Raw genomic sequence first — 16,883 nt, forward strand, 5'->3', positions numbered from 1 at the left:
AGGGGGTCCCAGCTACTCATCTGCTCGTATTAGAAGACCCTGGTTAAGGCAGGCGATTGAGTAGCAAGTTGGCATATGCAAGGGGGTTCTTTGGTACTTTGGGTTCCCCCAAGGATCAATTCTGGGACCTGTGCTGTTCAACATATTCATAAATGATCTGGAAAAAGGGGTAAACAGTGAGGTGGCAAAATTTGCAGACTATAGACAGGTTTCAGGGGGGTCGTCGTGTTAGTCTGTATCAGGAAAAGCAACGAGGAGTCCTTGTGGCACCTTAGAGACTAACACAATTATTTGGGCATAAGCTTTCGTGAGCTATAACTATATCCAATTAATAGATGATATACAATTACTCAAGACACTTAAGTCCAAAGCTGATTCAGAAGAGCTACAAATGGATCTCACAAAACTGGGTGACTGGGCAAGAAAATGGCAGATGAAAGTCAGCGTTGATAAATGCAAAGTAATGCACAATGAAAAATGTAATCCCAACTACACCTACAAAATGATGGGGTCTAAATTAGCTATTACCACTCAACAAAGAGATCTTGGAGTCATTGTGGATAATTCTCTGAAAACATCCACTCAATGTGCAGCGGCAGTCAAAAAAGCTAAAAAAAACCCGTTAGGAATGGTTAGGAAATGGATAGATAATACGACAGAAAATATCATAATGCCACTATATAAATCCATGGTCTGCCCATATCTGGAATACTGCATGCAGATCTGGTCGACCCCCTCTCAGAAAAGATATGGAAAAGACACAGAGAAGGGCAACAAAAATTATTAGGGTATAGAACAGCTTCCGTACTAGGCGAGATTAAAAAGACTGGGATGGTTCAGTTTAGAAAAGAAGTGACTAAGAGGGGATATGACAGAAGTCTATAAAATCATGAGTTGTGTGGAGAAAGTGACTAAGTGTTATTTACCCCTTCACATAACACAAGAGCCAGGGTCACCCAATGACATTAACAGGCAGCAGGTTTAAAACAATCAGAAGGAAGTATTTTTTCACACGCCACACAGTCAACCTGTGAAACTTGTTGCCAGGGGATGTTGTGAAGGCCAAAAGTATAATTGGGTTAAAAAAGTTCTAGATAAATTCATGGAGGATAGGGCCATCAGTGGCTAGTCCCTAAGAGGGTCAGGAATGCAACCCCATGCTCTGGGTGCTGTCTCTGACTGCCAGGAGCTGGGACTGGACAACGGGATGGATCACTCAATAAATTGCCCTGTTCTATTCATTTCCTCTGACGCACCTGGCACTAGACACTGTCAAAAGACAAGATACTGGGCTAGCTGGATGACACCCGTTCTTATGTCTCATTGGAAGCAGACATTGCTGAGTTCTAAAAACCTAACTCTAAGCACTCAGACAATAGACTGGGTGTCATGGCCCCTACTGAACTCAATAGCAAAACTCCCACTCACTTCCCTGGGGTCAGGCTTTCAATCACCGTGAACAACTCAATGAAAGCCTCTCGCCAGCCACGGTCAAAACCCAAACCTACTATGTTGGGGGGATGACGGATGTGATAGAAACCGTGACAATGCCATGCCATGCCGTGGGGCGCCTCCCGCTTCAATACTGGGTTGAGGTCTGATCAGAATGTCACCAAAAAAGTCGCAGCAGATATAGAGGAGATTCCAAGACAGGCTCTGACCACGATTAAAAGCCCGGAGAGATTTCTGTATGAGGAGACAGATTACGATGCTGCAGATTAAGTCCTTTACTTCTGGTCCTACCTGCAGTGGACATGGAACACAATTAATCACTGTCCTTGTTATAACAGACCTTAACGCATTTGAAGACTCCCAGTCTCCCGTCTGTCTTCTTGTCTCAAGACTAGTCATCTCTTTTGCAAGCTGAACGGTCCCAGTCTTTTTAATCGCTCATCATATGGAAGCTGTTCCATACCCCTAATCATTTTGGTTGCCCTTCTCCAAGTCTAATATATCATTTTTGAGTTGGAATGACCAGAAGGCCACTCAGTATTTCAGGTGGGGGCGTACCATGGATTTATATAGTGGCATTAGGATTAATATTGCTGGCTGATTGCTTTCCCAGGCTGTTGAATTGATCCACCACCATTCTATACTGCCCCTCACCCCAACGTCCACCCATTGGATTGGTTCCATTGCCTGAATCCACAGGGACCCATATTCTGGCTAGTTAGCTATTTGTTTCAGAGTAGCAGCCGTGTTAGTCTGTATCCGCAAAAAGAAGAACAGGAGTACTTGTTAGAGACTAACAAATTTATTAGAGCATAAGCTTTCGTGGACTACATGCATCCGAAGAAGTGGGCTGTAGTCCACGAAAGCTTATGCTCTAATAAATTTGTTAGTCTCTAAGGTGCCACAAGTACTCCTGTTCTTCTTTTAGCTATTTGTGTCAGCCAGGCAGATGTCACCCTTCCCTGAAGTGCATTCTGACAGAGGAGATGCTGTTCCTGGCTTGGGGGAAGCAGATCCCCTGGCCCTCTTCAGGGCTGGCAGTGAAGTTCTTCTGCTCTCTAGAGCTAGTGAAGGGACTGGGGTCCCAGACCTCTCCCAACCCCATGGGGGTTGGGGTAGAAGTGGATCTTCAGGCTCTTATGAAGATGCCTCTGTGAAATATTAGAAAGACAAGGCAGGTAAGACAATATCTTTTATTGGCCCAACTTCTGTTGGTGAGATAAGTTTTGGAGACACACAGAGCTCTTCTTCATAGAATACCAGGGTTGGAAGGACCTCAGGAGGTCATCTAGTCCAACACCCTGCTCAAAGCAGGACCAATCCCCAGACAGATTTTTGCCCCAGATCCATAAATGGCCCCCTCAAGGATTGAACTCACAGCCCTGGGTTTAGCAAGCCAATGCACAAACCACTGAGCTATCCCTCCACCTCAGGTCACTCACCTTGTCTCTCGACTATCCTGAGACCAACATGGCTGCATCAGTGCTCCAAACAATCGGTGAAATAGAATACTTTGCCCTTCAATGGGCCGGGTCCTGCCTGCCTGAGAGCCCGCCCTCGGGCTCTCACCCTGCATGGTCCCAATCGGCAACGCCACCCAAGCTAACGGTCCGAAACAGCCTGGCTTTGTCGACCTGCACAACATATTGCAAGGGTCATCTCTCTTCTTAGGCTGTTGCTGAGGGGAGGGGTTGAGAAATGTAATCTTGATCAGATGTGAGGGATATTATTTATTTAGTGGGGAATGCATTGTTATTAATTATTAATCAATTAAGTAATTAATCCTGATCTGCTGCACCCAGCAATTCCAGTCCTGAGCTACCTCCCTGCAGCTCTACTAATTTCTAGCTTGCCTTGTCCTTCCGCTAGCTGGGCTCTCCTTTCAAAAGACATAAGTAAATTAAAGCCTTTTACCATCCCGGGAGCTGATACACCAAACAGGATCTTCGCCTACACTGCTTCTCAAATAGGGCCCAGTCCAGCCTGCACACCTAGGGGCTGAGAGAAGGTGATTCAGCGCCTATGATTATTCATTCATAGGTATCCGTGCTGGGGCTGCCGCTTAGCGAACTAGTTGGAATGAGGACATTCCTCCACTTCTAACCCATGGGCATAAGCTACAGAGCAACCCTCAGCCACTTTAAAGAGTTTGGTTTGCTCTGAAACATGGAGGAGTATGAGTCAACAGTGTGCTCTTGTTGCCAAGAAGGCTAACGGCATTTTGGGCTGTATAAGTAGGGGCATTGCCAGCAGATCGAGGAACGTGATCATTCCCCTTTATTCGACATTGGTGAGGTCTCATCTGGAGTACTGTGTCCAGTTTTGGGCCCCACACTACAAGAAGGATGTGGAAAATTTGGAAAGAGTCCAGCGGAGGGCAACAAAAGTGATTAGGGGTCTGGAGCACATGACTTATGAGGAGAGGCTGAGGGAACTGGGATTGTTTAGTCTGCAGAAGAGAAGAATGAGGGGGGATTTGATAGCTCCTTTCAATTACCTGAAGGGGGGTTCCAAAGAGGATGGAGCTCGGCTGTTCTCAGTGGTGGTAGATGACAGAACAAGGAGTAATGGTCTCAAGTTGCAGTGCGGGAGGTCTAGGTTGGATATTAGGAAACACTATTTCACTAGGAGGGTGGTGAAGCACTGGAATGCGTTACCTAGGGAGGTGGTGGAATCTCCTTCCTTGGAGGTTTTTAAGGCCCAGCTTGACAAAGCCCTGGCTGGGATGATTTAGTTGGGAATTGGTCCTGCTTTGAGCAGGGGGTTGGACTAGATGACCTCCTGAGGTCCCTTCCAACCCTGATATTCTATGATTCTATGAGTATTGCAGGGTTTGTCTTCATGGGAAAGTTAAACCAGTATAAGCTAAGGCCTTGGCTACACTTGCGAGTTACAGCGCAATAAAGCAGCCCCGGGCGCACTAGCTCACTCCCGTCCACACTGGCAAGGCACATAGAGCGCTCTGACTCTGCGGCTACAGCGCTGCTGGTACTCCACCTCGGCGAGTGGAATAACATTTGCTGCGCCCCGCTGGAGCGCTGTGGCACCAGTGTGAACGAGGTGTTGTGTTACTGCGCTGTGATCAGCCTCCGGAAACGTCCCATAATCCCCTTAAGTCAAGTGGCCACTCTTGTCATTGTTGTGAAATCGGCTGCAGGAATGCGGAAATGTCCTTTCAAAGCTCCGTTTCAGAGAAGCCGGCTGCTTATCAGCTCCGAGAAAAAGCAAACATTTACTGTTTGCTTTGAGTGAGTGAGTGAGTGAGTGAGTGAGTGAGGGGAGGGAAGGGGAGGGGAGGGGAGGGGGGTCCAGGGCCGCCCAGAGGATTCAGCAGGCCTGGGGTCTTCAGCGGTGGGGGGCCCCCGCCGCCGAATTGCCGCTGAAGACCCGGCTGTTCGGCGGCGGGTCCCGGGGTGGAAGGACCCCCCGCTGCGGGTCTTCGGGGCACTTCGGCGGCGGGTCCCGGAGCGGAAGGACCCCCCACCGCCGAACTGCCGCAGAAGACGCGGAGCGGAAGAAGCTCCGGGGGCCCGGGCCCCGCGAGAGTTTTCCGGGGCCCCCGGAGCAAGTGAAGGACCCCGCTCCAGGGCCCCCGAAAAACTCTTGTGGGGGCCTCTGCAGGGCCTGGGGCAAATTGCCCCACTTGCCCGCCCACCCCCCCCCCCGGCGGCCCTGGGGGGGCGTCTGAACTTACAAGACAGCATGCTGACACACTCAGCACCCCAAAAACCCACTCTCTCTCCACCCACAAGCACACAACATATTCCCTATCACACCCCACCCACCCCCATTTGAAAAACACGTTGCAGTCACTTGCATGCTGGGATAGGTGCCAATAATGCACCGCTCCCAATGCCGCTGCAAGTGCCGCAAATGTGGCCACGCCAGTGCGCTTGAAGCTGTCCGTGTGGGCAGACCTCAGCGCTTTCCCTACTGCGCTCTACGAAGGCGGGTTTAACTCACAGCGCTCTACATCTGCAAGTGTAGCCATGCCCTTAGGTGTGAATTTAAACGTATATGGTTATACCAGTAGAAGACCCTGTGTAGACACTCTTATTCCAGTATGAGTGCTTTGTATGTGTGCGTGAGCCTTAATTTATTTTGCTTTGGAAGGGAGTTAAACTGTGAAAAAAAGCTACAATTATTCTGGAATAAGTGTGTCCACATGGTGGAGTTATACCAGTATAACTATAGTGGTTTAGTATACTGCCGTCGTTAAACCACTATAATTAGGGATGGAAGGATTAGATTATCAGTAAATGTTGATTTCACCACACACACACACACCCACACACACACACACACACACGCACACACAAACCGACAACATATTTCCATTGACAATAACTGAAACTTACAGACAAGCAAAGTAAGAAAAACGCTGCTTGAGAACTTATTAGAGTTTTTGATTTTCAGGATATTTACTGTGTCTATTTTGACCTGGGATGTTGACAACTTGTGTTTTAAAGCTTTAACTTTTTGAATCTCAATGTTTATTGTCATGAAATAATTATTATCAGACCTGCTGCCTGATTTCCTGCAACTGTGAAAACTTAAACAGATAAAAATCAGGCAGGAGGGATGCTTAAAAATTAACATGGAAATTATTCATCAACATTATTTTTAAAAAGGAATTCTGTCAAGCCTAACTACAATTATACTGGTATAACCCCCCCATGTGGACACACTTATTACAGAATAAAAGTAGCTTATTTCAGGCCTCCGAGATCACCAAATACCTGTTTGGGTTTTTTTTCAAGGTTATGAAATCAGCAGTTGATTTAAAGGTGACCTGCAATAGAATTTGCATAAAAAATGGGCTTCTGCCATTTTTTTTTTTTTTTTGGCTCTTTATGATCAATAAAGAAGGCTGGAGTAGATTTTGCCCCTCAAAAGCGTTTCATTTCCCCCCTATGCTTATTCTTTTTATTAGAAGTTAAAATCTTGTCTGCCCTGGAAGAGTCTACAGAGAACTTGTGGTCATAAAAGTCAAGAGAATGAAGGTGGAACAAATGAGAGAGGAATAGGTTTCTTTAGTACAATTTCACTACAGCGTTAATTTGAGTGATCTACCCTGGAGCTACTTCAGTCATATTTAGCCTGTCATGAGGGGTCCTAGCCACGCTACAGAATAACAGACCCGTTGTCATAAAGCCCTGGGTTCACACTGGCATTCCACCACCTGGTGTGGTGTGCAGACTTCTGAGGGCATGTAACATGGCTTGTAGCTAAACAAATGGTAGGAGGGATAGCTTAGTGGTTTAAGCATTGGCCCACTAAATCCAGGGTTGTGAGTTCAATCCTTGAGGGGTGCATTTAGGGATCTGGGGCAAAAAAAAAAAGTTTGGGGCTTTAGCCTTGCTTTAAGCAGCGGGTTAGACTAGATGGCCCCTTCCAACCCTGATATTCTACGATCAATAAGCTTCCCCACTCTATGTATGCTTTCGCAGTGTATTGTGAGAGAACTTGTCTGTCCTTTCTGGGCACCCCAGGCAGGCCTGAGCTACAATATATGGTAACTTTGTAGTGAAGACAAGGCCCTTTTGTTTGACTGTTTGCTTTTGTTGGCTCACATTTAACTCTGATGCCTAATGAACATTTTGGAGAAAGGAAGGCTTGGTTAAAGATTCAACCCTTCAGTTAAGTTGTGATCTTTTGAGTCCCTCTACACCCACAAAGGGGCTTCTAGCAAAAACAGGGAGGGAAAGGCATGACATGCCTAAATGTAAATGCAAGCAGTGACAACCAATGCTTAAACACAAACAAACCACCACCCCTCTCAGGCCTTCTTCACAGATGGGAAAGAAGAGCGGAAAAAAGCAGATCCCCAATTCAAAAGAACCCTTCCACGACACGCACTCTTTGCTGTCTTTGCTGAGACCATTTGCCTCAACACCGGTGGTGAAATGGCAGAGCCGTTCATGGAAATTCACAGACTCGGGGACGTTCAAAGACAGCGGCTGTTTCCCTGCCCTTTCTAAGCCTTGTGCAGTGAATGGCTCTCCCTTGTTGAACTTAGACGTTTACAGTAGAGGGGCGTTAGTGACATTTCTCAGACTGGGTGTTTTTAATTAAGGTGACCCTAATCAGCTTATGAGTCACGGAAGTTCAGCCTCTGGGGAAGCTGCATCTTTCACATTCCCCTCTGCTTGGTGTACTCCAATGAGGGACAACACCCAAACCGCACCCCAACGCCATAGCCCAGTCTCCCTGAACGCTAGGAGGACCTCACACGGTGGGCCCGTACCTCTGCAATGAGCTGCGTCGAACCTCCAGCTCCCTCACCCCCAAATCTGGGAGAATGCCCAGGCTCACTTTACCTGGCATTCCGCTGCTGCATGCTTCAGATGAGAGAGACACTACCCTTGTGCTTCCCTCACAGCTGCACTCTCAGGCCCAGGTAAAGGTAGACCTCTGTGGATACATCTATACCGCCCACAGCAGCCAGTCACAGAGCTCGGGGGGCTCACACTATGGTGCTAAAAGCAGCTGTGTGGACATTCAGGTGGAGCGCGAGCTCTGAAATCCACCCACCTCCCTAGACTTCAGAGCCCGAGTTCTGGCCTGAGCCCCAGTGTCCACACAGCTATCCTTAGCGCAGTACCGCAAGCCCGAGACTTGCTGCCGTGGGCCTCCACAAAATGTGTAGATGCACCCGGTGTTGCTCCACTGCTGCTGAAGGGGGGTGGGAAGGAAACGGGTCACCCACTCCCCTGAAGATATTGAAGGATGTAGCGGGCAGAGGACCTTTGCAAGTACCCCCTAGAGATGGCCAGTGCAGGGAGCAAGCCTGCTGCCTGCCCCAAAAAGATAGGAAGTAATCTGCCCTCAAACATTGTGGGGGAGGGAGCATATGGGCTACTGGGATCCCCAGAAACCATCTCATAAGAATGGCCACACCGGGTCAGCCCCATGGTCCATCCAGCCCAGTATCCTGTCTTCCCACAGTGGCCAAAGGCAGAGGCTTCCAAGAGAATGAACAGAACAGAGCAGTCATCGAGTGATCCATCCCCTGTTATCCACTCCCAGCTTCTGCCAGTCAGAGTCTGAGGGACATCCAGAGCATGGGGTTGTGTCCCTGACCAGCTTGGCTAATACCCATGGATGAACCTCTCTTCCGTGAACCTATCTAATTCTTTTTTGAACTTAGTTATACTTTTGGCCTCCACAACATCCCCTAGCAATGAGTCCCACAGGTTGACCATGCAGTATATGAAGAAATACTTCCTTTTGCTTGTTTTAAACCTGCTGCCCATTAATTTCATTGGATGACCCCTACTTCTTGTGTTATGTGAAGGGGTAAATAACATTCCTTTATTCACTGTCTCCACACCAGTCATGATTTTATCGACCTCTATCATATCCCCCCTCAGTCGTCTCTTTTCCAAGCTGAACAGTCCCAGTCCTTTTAATCTCTCCTCATACAGAAGCTGTTCCATCCCCCTAATCATTTTTGTTGCCCTTCTCTGTACTTTTTCCATTTCTAATATCTTTTTTGAGATGGGCAACCAAATCTGTGCGCAGTGTTCAAGATGCGGGCGTACCGTGGATTTACATAGTGGTATTATGATATTTTCTGTCTTATTAGCTATCCCTTTCCTACTGGGTCCTTATATTCTGTTCGCTTTTTTGACTGTTGCTGCACGTTGAGTGGATGTTTTCAGAGAACTATCCACAATGACTCCAAGATCTCTTTCTTGAGCGGCAACAGCTAATTTAGACCCCATCATTTTGTATGTCTAGTTGGGATTATGTTTTCCAACGTGCATTACTTGGCCTTTACCAGCACTGACTTTCATCTGCCATTTTCTTGCCCAGTCACCTGGTTTTGAGAGATCCCTTTGTAACTCTTCACGGTCTGCCTTGGACTTGACTATCTTACGTCATTTTGTATCATCTGCAAACTATGCCCTCTCACTGTTTACCCCTTTTTCCAGATAATTTATGAATATGAGTTCTGGTCCCAGTACAGACTCCTGGGGGACCCCGATATTTACCTCTTTCCGCTCTGAAAACTGGCCATCTCGTACTGAACTCGGTGCAAACCAGGCCTTGTTAGGAGACAGTCTGAATCATCGACAGGCTTTGTGGGAGCCTCATTCCTGAGACAGAGTGAAGCTTTACTTGTCTATCCCTGCCGCATGCTGTTGGACATGATGCAAGGACGGCTGGAAGAATTTCTCTGCCCTGTGCTACGCAGGGGATCAGGCTGAATGATCACAATGGTCCCACCTGGCCTGTGAATCACAGTATGAACCTGAACAACAAGGAGTCCGGTGGCACCTTAAAGACTAACAGATTTATTTGGGCATAAGCTTTCGTGAGTAAAAACCTAACTTCTTCGGATGCATACAGCCGGTGGAGGCTGTGGTCAGGGGGGCGCCGTGGTCAAGAGTCAAGGAGCAGGGTGAGGTGTGAGGCCATGGAAGGGAGTTGGGGATATGGGGGGAAGGCAGTTGGGTTCGGCGGCGGTGGGGGAGGTGGGCAGCCCGAGGAGGGTAATGGGTGAGGGCCTGGCGGAGGCAGCAGGAGCCAGAGGCAATGGGGGGATGGTTGGGGGGCTGGGGAAGGCAGCAGGAGCCAGGGGCAATGGGGGGATGGTTGGAGGGCTGGGGGAGGCAGCAGGAGCCTGGGGCAATGGGGGGATGGTTGGGGGGCCGGGGGAGGCAGCAGGAGCCTGGGGCAATGGGGGGATGGTTGGGGAGCTGGGGGAGGCAGCAGGAGCCAGGGGCAAGGGGGGGATGGTTGGGGGGCCGGGGGAGGCAGCAGGAGCCAGGGGCAAGGGGGGGATGGTTGGGGGGCCGGGGGAGGCAGCAGGAGCCAGGGGCAATGGGGGGATGGTTGGGGGGGCCGGGGAAGGCAGCAGGAGCCTGGGGCAATGGGGGGATGGTTGGGGGCCGGGGAAGGCAGCAGGAGCCTGGGGCAATGGGGGGATGGTTGGGGGGCCGGGGAAGGCAGCAGGAGCCAGGGGCAATGGGGGGATGGTTGGGGGGCCGGGGGAGGCTGCAGGAGCCAGGGGCAATGGGGGGATGGTTGGGGGCTGGGGAAGGCTGCAGGAGCCAGGGGCAATGGGGGGATGGTTGGGGGGCTGGGGGAGGCAGCAGGAGCCAGGGGCAATGGGGGAATGGTTGGGAGGCTGGGGGAGGCAGCAGGAGCCAGGAGCAATGGGGGATGGTTGGGGGCTGGGGAAGGCAGCAGGAGCCTGGGGCAATGGGGGATGATGGGGGGCCGGGGAAGGCAGCAGGAGCCAGGGGCAATGGGGGGATGGTTGGGGGGCCGGGGAAGGCAGCAGGAGCCTGGGGCAATGGGGGAATGGTTGGGGGGCCGGGGAAGGCAGCAGGAGTCAGGAGCAATGGGGGGATGGTTGGGGGGCCGGGGAAGGCTGCAGGAGCAGGGGCAATGGGGGGGATGGTTGGGGGGCCGGTGGAGGCAGCAGGAGCCAGGGGCAATGGGGGGATGGTTGGGGGGCCGGGGGAGGCTGCAGGAGCCAGGGGCAATGGGGGGATGGTTGGGGGGCCGGGGAAGGCAGCAGGAGCCTGGGGCAATGGGGGGATGGTTGGGGGGCCGGGGGAGGCTGCAGGAGCCAGGGGCAATGGGGGGATGGTTGGGGGGGCCGGTGGAGGCAGCAGGAGCCAGGGGCAATGGGGGGATGGTTGGGGGGCCGGGGAAGGCAGCAGGAGCCTGGGGCAATGGGGGGATGGTTGGGGGGCTGGGGGAGGCAGCAGGAGCCAGGGGCAATGGGGGAATGGTTGGGGGGCTGGGGGAGGCAGCAGGAGCCAGGGGCAATGGGGGGATGGTTGGGGGCTGGGGAAGGCTGCAGGAGCCAGGGGCAATGGGGGAATGGTTGGGGGGCCGGGGAAGGCAGCAGGAGCCTGGGGCAATGGGGGGATGGTTGGGGGGCTGGGGGAGGCAGCAGGAGCCAGGGGCAATGGGGGAATGGTTGGGGGGCTGGGGGAGGCAGCAGGAGCCAGGGGCAATGGGGGGATGGTTGGGGGGCTGGGGGAGGCTGCAGGAGCCAGGGGCAATGGGGGATGGTGGGAGGCCGGGGGAGGCAGCAGGAGCCAGGGGCAATGGGGGGATGGTTGGAGGGCTGGGGGAGGCAGCAGGAGTCAGGGCAATGGGGGGATGGTTGGGGGGCCGGGGAAGGCAGCAGGAGCCAGAGGCAATGGGGGGATGGTTGGGGGGCCGGTGGAGGCTGCAGGAGCCAGGGGCAATGGGGGGATGGTTGGGGGGCCGGGGAAGGCAGCAGGAGCCAGAGGCAATGGGGGGATGGTTGGGGGGTCGGGGGAGGCTGCAGGAGCCAGGGGCAATGGGGGGATGGTTGGGGGGCCGGGGGAGGTTGCAGGAGCCAGAGGCAATGGGGGGATGGTTGGGGGGCCGGGGGAGGCTGCAGGAGCCAGGGGCAATGGGGGGATGGTTGGGGGGCCGGGGGAGGTTGCAGGAGCCAGAGGCAATGGGGGGATGGTTGGGGGGCTGGGGGAGGCAGCAGGAGCCAGGGGCAATGGGGGGATGGTTGGGGGGCTGGGGGAGGCAGCAGGAGCCAGGGGCAAGGGGGGGATGGTTGGGGGGCCGGGGAGGCTGCAGGAACCAGGGGCAATGGGGGAATGGTTGCGGGGCCGGGGAAGGCAGCAGGAGCCAGAGGCAATGGGGGGATGGTTGGGGGGCTGGGGGAGGCAGCAGGAGCCTGGGGCAATGGGGGGATGGTTGGGGGGCTGGGGGAGGCAGCAGGAGCCTGGGGCAATGGGGGATGGTTGGGGGGCTGGGGGAGGCAGCAGGAGCCAGAGGCAATGGGGGGATGGTTGGGGGGCTGGGGGAGGCAGCAGGAGCCTGGGGCAATGGGGGGATGGTTGGGGGGCCGGTGGAGGCAGCAGGAGTCAGGGGCAATGGGGGATGGTTGGGGGGCCGGTGGAGGCTGCAGGAGCCAGGGGCAATGGGGGGATGGTTGGGGGGCCGGGGGAGGCAGCAGGAGCCAGGGCAATGGGGGGATGGTTGGGGGGCCGGGGGAGGCAGCAGGAGCCAGGGGCAATGGGGGGATGGTTGGGGGGCCGGGGGAGGCAGCAGGAGCCAGGGGCAATGGGGGGATGGTTGGGGGCCGGGGAGGCAGCAGGAGCCTGGGGCAATGGGGGGATGGTTGGGGGGCCGGTGGAGGCTGCAGGAGCCTGGGGCAATGGGGGGATGGTTGGGGGGCCGGGGAAGGCAGCAGGAGCCTGGGGCAATGGGGGGATGGTTGGGGGGCCTGGGAAGGCAGCAGGAACCAGGGGCAATGGGGGGATGGTTGGGGGGCCGGGGAAGGCAGCAGGAGCCTGGGGCAATGGGGGGATGGTTGGGGGGCCGGGGGAGGCTGCAGGAGCCTGGGGCAATGGGGGGATGGTTGGGGGGCCGGGGAAGGCAGCAGGAGCCTGGGGCAATGGGGGGATGGTTGGGGGGCCGGGGAAGGCAGCAGGAGCCAGGGGCAATGGGGGGATGGTTGGGGGGCCGGGGAAGGCAGCAGGAGCCTGGGGCAATGGGGGGATGGTTGGGGGGCCGGGGAAGGCAGCAGGAGCCAGGGGCAATGGGGGGATGGTTGGGGGGCTGGGGGAGGCAGCAGGAACCAGGGGCAATGGGGGGATGGTTGGGGGGCCGGGGGAGGCAGTAGAGACCAGGGCGATGGGGAGGGTGGGTGTGGGGCCAGGGAGGCAGCAGGGGCCAGGAGCGATGAGGGGATGGGTGTGGGGCCAGGGAGGCAGCGGGGGCCAGGAGCGATGAGGGGATGAAGAGGGAGGTGGTGGGGGCCAGGAGCGATGAGGGGATGAAGAGGGAGGTGGTGGGGGCCAGGAGTGATGGGGGGATGGAGAGGGAGGTGGTGGGGGCCAGGAGCGATGAAGCGATGGATAGGGAGGTGGTGGGGGCCAGGGGTGAGGGAGGGAGGGATGGATAGGGAGGTGGTTGGGGCCAGGAACTATGGGGGGATGGATAGGAAGGGGATGGGGGACAGGGGTGATGAGGGGATGAGTGTGGGGCCAGGGAGGCAGCGGGGGCCAGGATCGATGAGGGGATGGGTGTGGGGCCAGGGAGGCAGCGGGATGATGGAGGGGACAGGGTGGGACACCCAGGCACCACAATACAAATTGTCCCAGGGCCTCGTTTCCCCTAAGGCCGCCCCTGTGCGTCGAGCTGGAATGGAACGCAAAGGCCTAGCTGGAATTCAGCCAAGACACCTGAGACGATCGCAACGCTCTCCCTGGTCGAGCCGCACACAGGCACAGGCCCAGGCCCTGTCCCCCAGGCAGCCTCGGGCTCTGGTTGTGAAATCCCAGACAGTTAGGAAAGAAAAGGAGGGCAGGGAGCCATGGCCTGAGGGAGCTCCCTGACCAGTCCTACCTCCTAACACCTCCCCAAAGGCAGCAAGCTCCAGGTGACCCCCAGATTTCAAGGAGGTTGCTTGGCTTTCAGTCTCCGTTCACTGCACTGAGGTCCAGCCAGCTAAGGCCTGATAGACTTATTTTCCGCAAAGCGCCCTGTCGTTGTCACCCCCGGCTCAGCCGCACCCTGGGTAGCTCGGCCAGGAACGCCAATGCGCACAAGCCACGAGCATCTGCCAGTGTTTTAAACACCGCGGTGTCCCGACGGGCTGTAGCCAGGGGCTAGGCACTGCTCGCTGAGCCAGTGCTGGTTGTGGAGGTTGGGTGTCCTTCTCCAACACACCCTCCAGTTCAACAACCAGCTCCTGGGAGCAACAGCGTCTGGGGGCGCCGGAACGGCGGGGCCAAGGCCCTGGCCCTCCCACTTTTTAAAGTGGATGTTACTGGCCTGTCCATTTTTCGCCACAGGCCTGACCACCTGCCCCTCCTCTTCCCCCCTGACGCCCTGCCCCCAGCCAGGCTGGATTGCGGGTAAGAGCGGCCTGGGGAGCCCGGGCAGCTGTGGGGAGCCGTGGATCCTCCACCTGCCCTTGGCGGCGGGGCCGGGGGGGTGGGGACATGGGCCGGGGGCTGCTTTTGGGCCCCCCATCCCAGGCAGGTGGAGGGGCTCGGGCTCCCTGGCCCAGCTCCGGCTTCTGGCTTGGCCGGTGGGCAGAGCCTCGGGGGGAAGGGACGGGGCACTGCTGCTCCTTGCCCCCTCCCCTGTCTTGTTTATTCAGACTGGGAGCTCTTTGAAGCCGGGCTGCCTGTGTTTGTACCGCTCTGAGCAATGGCAGCGGTGGGGCCACAGAGAGGGCTGGGCCTCGTGGCCCCCCACTTTTAAGAAGAATCCGTCACCCCTGACAGTGTCACTTAGGAAGGAATAATCTCCTCCCTGGCAGGAATGACTGGGGGAAACTGTCTGGCCTGTTTTATACAGGAGGGCAGACTAGGCCTAGATAATCATAACAGTCCCTATGAAAAAATTGCGGTCAGCAGCAGTTCGGTCAAACAAATTGCTGAAACAGTGTGGTACGCAGTGCAGAGAGCTCTGCCACCTCTGTTCTCCTAGCCCAGTGGTTTTCAACCTTTTTTCATTTGCAGACCCCGAAAAAATTTCAAATGGAGGTGCGGACCTCTTTGGAAATCTTAGACATATTCTGCGGACCCCGAGGGCTCTGCAGTCCACAGGTTGAAAACCACTGTCCTAGACAGGTTTCAGAGTGGTAGCCGTGTTAGTCTGTATCAGCAAAAAGAACAGGAGTACTTGTGGCACCTTAGAGACTAACAAATTTATTTGAGCATAAGCTTTCGTGGGCTAAAACCCACTTCATTGGATGCATGCAGTGAAAAATACAGTAGGAAGCTATATATACCCAGAGAACATGAAACTTACCAACCATAATGAGAATAATCAATTAAGGTGGGCTATTATCAGCAGGAGAAAAAAATCTTTTGTAGTGATAACCAGGATGGCCCATTTCCAGCAGTTGACAAGAAGATGTGAGTAACAGTGGGGGGGGGGGGGGGCGAATTAGCATGGGGAAATAGTTTTTTACTTTGTGTAATGACCCATCCACTGCATGCATCTGATGAAGTGGGTTCTAGCCCACGAAAGCTTATTCGCAAATACATTTGTTAGTCTCTAAGGTGCCACAAGGACTACTTATTCTTTTTACTGTCCTAGACAGTATCAGAAACATAGAGCAAGACCCTAGCTATCGGGACCGCCCTTGCTATAACTAACTGTGCCAGTGCATTCTGCACATGGAACATGGTTCTGGAGCTGGGTTGTCCCAGCCGTACTATCAACAACAATCCATTTTCAGATACAAACACCTCTAAGCATGAGCTGGATGTGAATGGGGCCCTGAGGGTAAGTTACCTCTGTGCAGGCTTGAATAAAATCCAGTGCGCAACCTATCATGGCTTTAAATGTGGCTTTAGTGGTACCTTGGCCCCCAGGGAATTATCACCTTGGTTATGCTAGTAGTTCTTCTAAAACTGCCCACCAAGCCTGTTTGGTGAGTTTCATGGAACTACAATGGGCTGAGAGTGGCTTGCAGAAATCTTGTTTACTATGAGTTTTAATATGGCTAACTGTAATTGCATATGTCGAGGAACAAAGAATATTGGCCATACCTACAGGATGGGGGACTCTACCCTGGGAAGCAGTGACTCTGGAAAAGATTTGGGGGTTGTGATGGATAGTCAGTTGTGGCCAAAGGAACTAATACAATCCTTGGATGCAGAAACAGGGGAATTTCAAGTACGAGTAGAGAAGCGATTTTAACTCTGTATTTGGCACTCGTGCGACCGCTGGAATCCTGGAATCCTGTGTCCAGTTCTGATGCCCACAATTAAGAAGGATGTTGATAAATTGCAGAGGGTTCAGAGAAGAGCCGTGAGAATGATTAAAGGATTAGAACACGTGCCTTATGGTGATTGACCCAAAGAGTTCAATCTTCTTAGCTTAACAAAGAAACGGTTCGTGAATGGCTATATGGGAACAAATATTTAATAATGCGCTCTTTAATCTAGCAGAGAAGGGAGTGACATTATTCAATGGCTGGAAGTTGAAGTGAGACAAATTCAGACTGGAAATAAGGCGTACATTTTTGACAGTGAGAGTAATTAACCATTGGAACAATTTGTAAAGGATCATGGTGGATTCTCCATCACTGGCAATTTTAACATCAAGATTGGATGGTTTTTTTAAAGATCTGCGCTAGGAATTCTTTTGGGGACGTTCCATGTATTATACCGAAGGTCATAGTGTCATAGAATCATAGTGTTAGAGCAAGGACTTGATCCCTAACCACCGAACCATCCTTTCTCTCTTTCCCTTTGCCAGTCACCCCCTTTCTGATCTCCACTCCCACCTGCTGCTGTAGTTTCAGGCATCTGGTTTAGCTGATCGCCATATTTGGGGTCGGGAAGGAATTTTCTTCCAGGGCAGATTGGCAAAGGCCCTGGGGGGGTTTCACCTTCCTCTGCAGCGTGGGGCACAGGTCACTTGCTGGAGGATTCTCTGCACCTTGAAGTCTTTAA

This window comes from Chrysemys picta, chromosome 2 (genome assembly GCF_011386835.1).
Source record: "Chrysemys picta bellii isolate R12L10 chromosome 2, ASM1138683v2, whole genome shotgun sequence".
Classification (NCBI taxonomy): domain Eukaryota; kingdom Metazoa; phylum Chordata; order Testudines; family Emydidae; genus Chrysemys; species Chrysemys picta.